Source organism: Lolium rigidum, chromosome 7 (assembly GCF_022539505.1).
Source record: "Lolium rigidum isolate FL_2022 chromosome 7, APGP_CSIRO_Lrig_0.1, whole genome shotgun sequence".
Classification (NCBI taxonomy): Eukaryota; Viridiplantae; Streptophyta; class Magnoliopsida; order Poales; family Poaceae; genus Lolium; species Lolium rigidum.
The window spans coordinates 122,207,831-122,218,354 of record NC_061514.1 but is presented as its reverse complement, the minus strand read 5'-3'; positions in this window follow the sequence as shown (position 1 = coordinate 122,218,354).

Sequence of the window (10,524 nt, the reverse complement as noted above, 5' to 3'; positions counted from 1 at the left end):
GGGCAAACGTATCCGTGAAGTCGACGCCGCCGCGCTGCCGAAAGCCGCGCACCACCCGGCCGCGCCTTGTAGCGCTCGAGAGTACCGTCGGAGCCGAGCTTGTGCTTGAAGACCCATTTGCCGGAGATGACGTTGGCGCGAGGGGGCCGGGGAACGAGCTCCCGGGTCCTATTGCGCCGAAGCGCGTCGTACTCCTCCCCGCATGGCGGCACGCCAATCGCGGGTCGCGCAAGGCAGCGCGAGCCGAGGTGGGCACCGGCGAAGGAGCGGTCGCCGAGCCGGTGGGAGAGCCGGTCCGGCCGGCTCGATGACCGGACAGGCCGGGCGACGGTCCGGTCCGACCGGGCGCTTGGCCGGGTCGGCCGGTGGAGGGGACGCCGCCGTCGTGCGGCAATATGCCGTTGCCGCCGGCCCGGATGCGCAGACGCAGAGACGGAGAAGCCGCGCGGACATACCGGTCGGCGGGGTAGCGTGTAGACGGCCGCCGCACGCCCGCGCGGCGCGGGTGAGCATGGGCTCAGGAACCGCAGCGACGGGTGGCGAGGCAGACGGCGAAGAGGCGGCCGCCGCGGGCGACGGGGGCACCGGGGACGCCTCGGACGTCGCGGGCGATGGCGCCGCGGGCGAGGGCGCCGCAGGCGAGGGCACCACAGGCGACGGGGGCGCCGCGGGCGAGGGCGCCGCAGGCAACGGGGGCGCCGCGGGCGAGGGCGCCGCGAGGCGACGGAGGCGCCGCGGGCGAGGGCGCCGCCGGCGACGGGGGCGCCGCGGGCGAGGGCGCGCGCCGGCGACGGGGCGACGGGGGCGACGCGGGCGGTGCGGACGCCGAGGGTCCAGGCGGGGAGGCCACCGCGGTCGCGCGCCGGCGCGCGGCCGCAGGAGGGCCAGCGGGCGCCGGGGACGCCGAGGGACGAAGTCGGCGACGCGGTCGAGGCAGTCGTAGAAGAGTCGATGCCGATAAAGACGTTGACGAAGCCGATGAAGACGAGGTGCTGGCCCGAGCTTGCCAGGCTCGGGGGCGCGTCGGGGATGAAGGCACGCGTCGGTGTTGCCAATACCGGCGTGCGAGGGAAGGGACCATCATGGACCGCTAGGTCGTGGTGGACGGAGACGTAGAAGGCGGCGAAACCAGCGGTGACCAGGAGTGACCATGCCGGATGCCTAGGACCGTAGAGGTGGTCGGCGAGGCCTCGCGACGACTAGAGTGGTCATGCGGTGGTACCTGTGGAGGTGCGGCGGCGGTACTCGAAGTTGGCGAGGAGGAACCCGGCGGCTTGACGTAGACCTTGCGCTGACGGTGGCGACCTGCGCCGATGGGGCGGCGCGGTAGTAGCCTAGAACGTCGGTGCGCGAGGACGGCGAAGTAGACTGCGTGCGGTGACGTCTCGGCCCGAGGGGCCGGCGTAGCTGCAGGGCGCGAGTCGATGCAGCGGCGGGAGGCCACCAGCAACGTACACGCCTTGGAAGGCGCGTCAGAGGCCGGTAGCATGGACCTAAGGCGGCGGCGCTGTGGCCCGAAGGGGCGACGCAGCGGCAACCCGTAGCTCGATCGATGGTAGGCGCGTGCTCGGGGACGTGCTTGGCGGAGACGTGCGCGCGGTCGGCTGATCAGACCGACGGCGGTGCCGTACGCGCCATGACGTGGACGACGTGCCGCAGATTGGAGTCGTTGGCGACGTTGTCGGTGATGTCCCGGCGATGACGGCGAAGACGGACCAGCGATGGAGACCGCGCGGGCGAGACAGCCTCGCCGCATCGCACGTAGGCGTCCCGTGTGTGACGCGTGCGGCCGGCCGCGCGGTTGATGAAGATGGCCGGTGCAGTCGACGCCGAGGTTGGAGTAGAGGCGCGTGATGACGACGGCGGTGGGCGACTCAATCCGATCGAGGATCGGCAAAACCAAAAAAAGAAAACGCCGGTCGAGCGACCGGCGGAGCAAAAAGAAAACCAATCTACGGATTGGAAAAAAAAGACTTGAGGGCAGTGGATCAACGGATCGGCGGACGAACCCTCATACGGATTGCGCGGCCCCCGGAGTAGATCATGGAGATCGACCTCCCCGGGGGCGGCGCGGCGCGGAAGCTTGGGCGGCGGCTAGGTTAGGATCGGCGCCGCTCTGATACCATGTAGAACTGCATGCTCTAACCAATGCAACCAAAAGACCGATCTGATGAAAGAGATTAGGCAATGCATTTATACTTCAACACTCCCCCTCACGTGTGGCTCCCTCAGGCCTAAACGTGGACCGAAAGTGGGCCGCAATATTTTTATTTTATATTGCGTCAGCCGGGTCTTGAACTCAAGACCTCTTGGCTCTGATACCATGTAGAAAAGGGTATTGGAGATTGCACAGCACCAATAGGGCCGGCTGCTCGTATATATATAGGCGGACACATGTACAATTACAGGTACAACCCTGAGAAAACACGGGGACCTATATCTATACAATATGTTACTCAACATTACCTTTGCTTGTTTTACCATGATGTCAGAAATAAACAGGGTTGATGAACAAATCAGCTGAAGAGATCATTTTTGGGCATAAACATGATTAATGGGGGCAATAAATACCTCCAAACATTTACCCATGCATCTAGGGGTCAAGCCAAAGAGATATTTCGCAAAGAGGTATTCACAAAGGTTTTAACGATCATTGGTGCAGTCAACCCCTCTCGTACGAATGACCTTACCATGTGTCAGTAGCTTCGTCTCGTCAAGTACTTTCGCCCCATGCAATTCGTTTAGAGAGCATAGATACAATGACACAAGAAAATCACAAAATCTCGCATTCGGACGGGATCCGGAGGTGGAACTCATGGAGGGAATTCACCACCACTGCTACTTGGATCTTCGAAGCCTTGGCATCAATGTTCATCATCATTATGACCATCATCACGCTCATTTATCTCGTTGTAATTCCAAGCCCTAGTGCGGAGTTGTACGTGTTGTTGTGGGTATACTTCATGGGTGTATCATCGACAGTGCCTAGATCCGGCAAGCCCGGGTGGCCCATAGATGGTGATGGTGGCATGAGGCCCATCGGGTGGCCCAGTTGCTGTAGATCAAGATGGATGAAGTCCAGCCCAGGACCAAGAAACCGGATCCACCAAACTGACGTTGGAAGTCGGATCCGGCCTGGACCATTAGGGGTAGCCGGATCCGGTACGATATACAAGGGAAGGCGGATCCTTGACGTGCACGGCAAGATATTGTACCGTAGTTAGGTGACTTGTATTCCGGCTAGGACTCTCCGTGTAAACCCTAGATCTGTGCGCCTTTATAAGCCGGATCCTGGGAGCCCTAGAGGCACAACCACAACTCATTGTAACAACGCGAAAGCGCCCAGATAATTCCAGACAAGCAGTAGGCTCCGTAATCATGCAGGTGTTCCGAAGCTGGGTAACTCGCGTACCAGCGTCCCAAGGACTCTCCACCCTATAGCCCTTAGTTCTTCTCCCCCTCTTGAGGATCCTGTTGGATATATGCCCGAGAGACAATAATAAAATAGTTATTGTTATATCTTAGTGTTCATGATAAATGTTTACACTCCATGCTATAATTGTATTAACCGAAAACATTGATACATGTGTGTTGTGTAAACAACCAGAGTCCCTAGTAAGCCTCTCATTTAACTAGCTTGTTGATTAATAGATGATCATGGTTTCCTGATCATGAACATAGGATGTTATTAATAAAAAGATCATATCATTAGGTGAATGATGTGATGGATACACCCATAGTATTAAGTTCAACTTATTGTAAGCTTCTGATACATAGTTACCTAGTCCTTCGACCATGAGATCATGTAAATCACTTACACCGGAAGGATGCTTTGATTACATAAAACGCCATTGCGTAAATGGGTGGTTATAAAGATGGGATTAAGTATTCGGAAAGTGTGAGTTGAGGCATATGGATCAAGAGTGGGATTTGTCCATCCCGATGACAGATAGATATACTCTAGGCCCGCTCGGTGGAATGTCATCCGATTAGCTTGCAAGCATGTGACTAGGTCACAAGAGATGACATACCACGGTACGAGTAAATAGTACTTGTCGGTAACGAGGTTGAACTAGGTATGGAGATACCGATGATCGAACCTCGGACAAGTAAAGTATCGCGTGACAAAGGGAATCGGTATCGTATGTAAATGGTTCTTTCGATCACGAAGTCATCATTGAATATGTGGGAGCTATTATGGATCTCCAGGTCCCGCTATTAGTTATTGATCGGAGAGGAGTCTCGATCATGTCCGCATAGTTCTCGAACCGTAGGGTGACACACTTAAGGTTTGATGTCGTTTTAAGTAGATATGGAATATGGAATGGAGTTTGAATGTTGTTCGGAGTCTCGGATGGGATCCAGGACATCACGAGTTGTTCCAGAATGGTCCGGAGAATAAGATTCATATATAGGAAGTCACTTTCCAAGTTTAGAAATGATCCGGTGCATTTATGGAAGGCGCTAGAATGTTCTAGAACCTTCCGGAAGAAATCACCATGGAAGGTGGAATCCCGGATGGACTCCACCAACCCTAGCCGGCCAGCCAAAGGGGAAGGTGGAGTCCATGGTGGACTCCACCTCCATGGCCGGCCATAGGGGAAGGAAAGGGAGCAATCCCACTTCCCCTAGGTTTCACCCATATGGAAGTTTTTTGAGTTGGACTCTTATTCGGATTTTGGGCAAAGCCTTGGGGGTTCCACCTATATAAAGAGAGGGAGAGGGAGAGGGCTGGACACCACCTTGGCCGGCGCCCCTAGCCCCCTCTCTCCCAAACCCTAGTTACTCCCTCCTCCTTCTTCTCCCGCGGTGCTTACGGTGAAGCGCTACCGGAGATCTCCACCACCACCGACACCATGCCGTCGTGCTGTCGGGATTCCGAGGAGGATCTACTACATCCGCTGCCCGCTGGAACGGGGAGAAGGACGTCGTCATCAACACCGAACGTGTGACCGAGTACGGAGGTGCTGCCCGACTGTGGCACCGTCAAGATCTAATCTCGTAGGCTTTGGAATCTTCGAGGGTTAGTCTCACATACATCTCGTTGCTACCATCTACTAGATTATATCTTGGCTTGTTATTCGTTCTTGCGAGGAAAATTATTGTTTTCTATGCTACGAATCCCATCAGATCCCTCCTCCGAGGTACCGTCGGTTAGGCAACGACAGTTGGCACCCACCGTGGGGCTTGCGGCATCTGGAGGCCAGAACCAGGAGGGTTCTACCTTCGGAGGCATCGGTGACACCATCGCCATGGGGCGCGTCTTGTACGCTGGAAACTTTCCGATCGTCCCTCAGGACGAGTGCTGGATTCCGGCTAGGACAGACCCCGTCAAGATCTCCATCATCCCGATTGGCGGGATACACATCTTCATCAGCGAGACCGTCGATTCCGACAGGAACGCCCTGGTAAGTAACGCTGACGCGAACGCCGTTGAGTTGGACGCAGTCGCGAAGATCCGATCTGAGATGCAGGAGCTTCGTAAGGAAGGTTCCGCCTTAAATCTGGAAAAATCAAAGCCCACCCAATCCGCCCCTGAGAAGGAAAAAACGTTGGAATACCAATGCAGATCCGCCTGGGTCTCCCAGGTGTTAGAGAAGCAAAGGTGTCACTTCGTGCACTACCTCACACATACCGCAGGAACTGCTCCTCCTCAGAACGGAGCTGGACCCATGCAGGATGAGGCTGCCAGAGCCGACGACGCTCCGGAACAACAAGAAGTTGTCGGAGACAGTGATGCCCCGGATCAGCAAGAGGATGCCGGAGACACAGAATAATCTATCCTGGGTAACCTAAGCCCAACTTCCGATGTTGCCTCCTCTATGGACACAGAAGAGTATAACCGCTTCACCAAGGAATTGGAAGACGCGGAAACAGCCGAGGCAGAATCCGTTCCGCCTGAGGAGGTCTTCGCGGCCATAATTGGGCTGGAGCCTGGAACTGACGAGGAAGCAAACTCCTCCGATCCCATGGAAGCTGGTCCATCCGAATCCGGAGAGAGACGCAACCCCGGGAATCAGGAGCGTTTGTCCACAGAGGACCTGGTCGAGCAAGTAGGCATAGGTGCCATCGCGCATACTCCAGTCCTCAACAAGCCAATAACTCTGGACGATGTCGCAGATCCGGAAGCTTTAGAAGCCGCAAGGGTCGAGATGCTAGACACCGCCAAGAGAATGGGTCACACCGCATTGGCAATGTTGGAGGAAAGGCAAGAGGCTCAAGAAGTAATGGATGGTTTCCTCAAGAGAGAGAGCGAACCTGTAGACTCCTTGCAGAAGGCTAAAAAACTCCGAGAACATTGGGAATCCATGATGAAAGATGCTCACAAGGAAGTAGACAAGATCCGGCGGGATGCCATTGGTCCCCGCAAGATCACCTTTGCAACTCCCAGTAATCAGCAGCCGCTCACAATTCCAAAGGAAAATATGCAGAAGGCTGCAAAGATTTTGACCAAGAAAAATTAGGAAATCGACATCAACCATCTCCGTACACTCGTTGCTTCAGCAATGCAGCAGCAGAGCAAGGCAGACACTTCGCGCAAGTTGGAATCTAACCTGGAGTTATGCATCTCCACTGCGCAGAAGGACGCCTTCGTAAGCAAGCATCATGATGATGAATCACGCACCGGATCCACGGAGCGCAGAAGGAGAACTAGAGAACATCCAAATCTGATCCCCGTACCTTCAAAGACACCTCCGTCAGACCCGAAGAAGGGAAATGATCCGATGTACACTGGCAGGGACAAGTACCAGAACCCTTCACCTCCGCCCAACGGGTACCTGCGTCCTCCACCTCTTCGCCGTCGTAGTCCAGTCGGAAACCCTAGGCCCCATGGGCCTGGTGGAATCAACATCCACGACAACGTGGCTCCCCAGAGGAACAGGAACATGGAGTGCACGCATGAACCTCGTCGGAGCCGGAACAACGAACGCGAGCCGGAACCGCGCGGAAGCCAGGACGACGGAGGCGACCGCCACCAGGGTGAATGTAGCTACCGAAGCCGGAGTCAGCAGCGCGTAGGACGTGGAGAATCTGAGGGCGGAAGCAAACGATCGCATCGACCCCCTCGCAGATCTCCCTCCCCACCACCTAGTGGCGGAGGTGGAGGCGGAGGTGGAGGCCGGAGATCCCGCTCCCGCTCAAAAACTCCCCGCAGTGGCCAGCGTGATGCACGGGAACGTCTCAACGAGTACAGATCTGACTACATTGGCCCAAAGTGCTTTGGCAGAATGATTCGAGAGGAACCAACGCCACGGAGCCTGAACCTCAAGCTAGCCGGAAATCTGAAGCATTATGATGGCAGTGAAAGGCCGGATACCTGGATCGAGGATTACTACAATGCAGTGACCTTCGCCGGAGGAACCCCTAACATAGCCTGCCACATGCTCCAGTTATACCTTGTAGGTCCAGCCCGGATTTGACTCAACGACCTCGAGAAAAACTCCATCTTTTGCTGGTTCGACCTGAAGAACGCCTTCGAGAAGCACTTCAGGGGCACCTACAAAAGACCTGCCACGACAAACGACCTACAGGCATGTATCCAGAAGAAGGGAGAAACATCAAGAAACTTCCTCAGCCGATGGTTAGCAACCCGGAATGAGTGCGAAAACGTTGACAATCGCACAACTATGCACACCTTTATAGGTGGATTGTAGAGCGGAGGACTGCTCCGGCATAACCTTACCTGCTTGGTCAATGAAAATAAGCTGACCTTGGATGACATGATCAACATCGCCAGCAATCACACTGCCGCCGATGAGGACGCAGGCGGAGACCTCGCAGCCACAGCCATAGCCCTGCATCAGCAAAAGAAGAACCGTGATAACGGCAGCAGCAACGGCAGCAAGCGGAAAAATCCCCCTGATGACCAAAGAAGCGGCGGATCCAACATGGTCTCCATGGCTTTCCAACGCGGAGGTCAAGGAGGTGGAAGAGGCCGCGGCCGCGGTGGCGGAGCCGGCAGGGGCCAACAACGTGGTGACGAAGTCACCGTTGCCGGAACCCGCGATCCCCAAACTTATGAAGAGTACAGAGACATGCCCTGTTTAGCCCATATAGATCCGGCTACCGACAAGTCCTCTCACACCAATCGGAACTGCAAGTGGGTCAACGATCTCAAGACTGACCCAGAAGAAGGATACGAGCGAGCCCGCAAGCACCGCCCACGTGGCAAAGGAGGCAAGGGCAAAAACAAGGACAAGGAGGAAGACAGTTCTGAGGCGATGGACGAGGACGACGCTTCGCCGGATCCCAAGGAAGGTTCCGCAGCTAACAAGTCCAACCCCTTCGTCAAAAAGAGTGCGGGTGCATATCACACCTTTCTCGGAACTCCAACAGTCCGCGCTAGCAAATCAGCTCTCCGGATCCTGAACGCCACAGTTCCGGTTGTGCCGTAGTATGCCAGGTGGTCGGAAACTCCGTGTACGTTTGAGGCAGGATCACCCTACCATCATTCCGAAGGAGTGCTATGCCTTGGTTGTAAGTCCCCGCATCGACGGGTATGATTTCTCCAAGTGCCTTATGGATGGCGGGGATAGCTTGAACATCATGTACCTGGAAACTCTGGAGAGGATGAACCTTACCAAGGAACAGCTCAAACACAGCACCACTGAATTCCATGGTGTGGTTCCGGGTAAAAAGGCAAACTCCCTCGGCAGCATCATACTTCCCGTGGCCTTCGGCGACGTCAATAATTTCCGCGAAGAGATGATCACGTTTGAGGCCGTGCCCTTTAAGAGCTCCTACCACGTCATCTTCGGCAGGCCCACCTACCACAAGTTCCACGCAAGGGCGTGCTACATCTACAATAAGCTCAAAATTCCGGGTCTTAATGGTATGATCACCATATCCGGAGACTACAAGAAAGCTCACGAGTGCGAGTTAGGCGAAGCCGCCTTCGCAGAATCCGTGATATCTGGAGAGGAGCTGCAAGGCTACAGAGCCGCGGTGGATCCAAAAGAGATGCATACCACCAAGAAGAAAATCTCCGACCAGAAGAACTCGTTCAAGGCCGCGATAGACACCAAGCAGGTCGACCTCAAGGTAGGCGACAGTTCCAAGCAGGTGTCGGTCAGAGCCGATATGGACCCCAAATAGGAAAGCGTGCTCGTCGAGTTCCTCCGAGCCAACATGGAAATCTTCGCGTGGCAACCTTCTGACATGTCCGGAGTACCAAGGGAACTCGCCGAGCACTACCTCAACATAACTCCGGGAGAAAAACCGGTGAAGCAAGCTATGCGACGCTTTGGAGACAAGAAGCGCCGCGCCATAGGGATGAAATTAGCAAAGTTACTAGAGGCAGGATTTGTAGTAGAAGTTATCCATACTGATTGGGTCGCAAACCCCATCCTTGTACCCAAAAAGAATTCTGAAATACTAAGAATGTGCATCGATTACTCCAGCTTGAATAAGCATTGTCTGAAGGATCCGTTTCCCCTGCCGCGCATTGACCAAGTCATTGATTCGACGGCAGGGGCGGAACTTCTGTGTTTTCTTGACGCATATTCCGGGTATCACCAGATCCGGATGAAGAAGTCCGACCAAAAGGCGAACTCCTTCATCACACCCTTTGGAACTTACTGCTATGTCACCATGCCCTTTGGTTTGAAAAACGCAGGTGCCACTTACCAACGTACGATGCAGCGATGCCTGAAGGACCAAATTGGCCGGAATGTGCACGCCTACGTCGACGCCATCACGGTCATGACCCGGAAAGGATCCGACTTGATCATCGACCTCACGGAAACCTTCGAGAATCTCCGACCGTACAAGATGATGTTGAATCCACTGAAGTGCGTCTTTGGCGTACCAGCCGGAAAACTCCTTGGCTTCATTGAATCCACTGAAGTGCCTCCCTTTTTTTAGATAAAAGGAGGATCACCCCCGATTTCATTAACGAAACCAACATACTACAAAGTAGCAACCTCACACCTTACAATGCAACAACACACAAAAAAACTAAAACATGATTTTTTTTATCACTACGCTGATCAGATTTATCGAAACCATGGTTTATAGACAACAGAACATAAACAAGCATAAGCAGAATGCTGGCAAAAACGAGCAGAAACTAAGAGAGAGAACGAGGCCTCTGTTGTTGCCAATTTCCACCCCCTCCCCTAAGATCATCTCTTGCACCAAATGCATTTTTGCCTCCCCTGTTTGCTGTTAGGCTTCTTCCTTCTCCTTTTATTCTTCTAGATCATCAGCCTCGGCGTCCATGAAACCTAGGTTCTCCTTGACCCAAACACTTCCTTCGCAACTTTTTCCAGCACCTTAGCGCAGAACTCCAGCCGATACTTAACGTCCTCCTTCACCTGCAATAAACTCCAACAGTTAATATAGTATCAAATTTTAAGTATCACTACATAAGGTTCATCAGGCCATTTTTTCTCGAAACATGCTAAGTTCCTTGTTGATCAAATGCTCCAAATTACAGCAGCTATCCCTACAGCAAGGACTTCCTTTTTTCCCCCAAACCCTTTCAACCAATTGGAGATGCAATGATCAGCAGATTCAAATTGG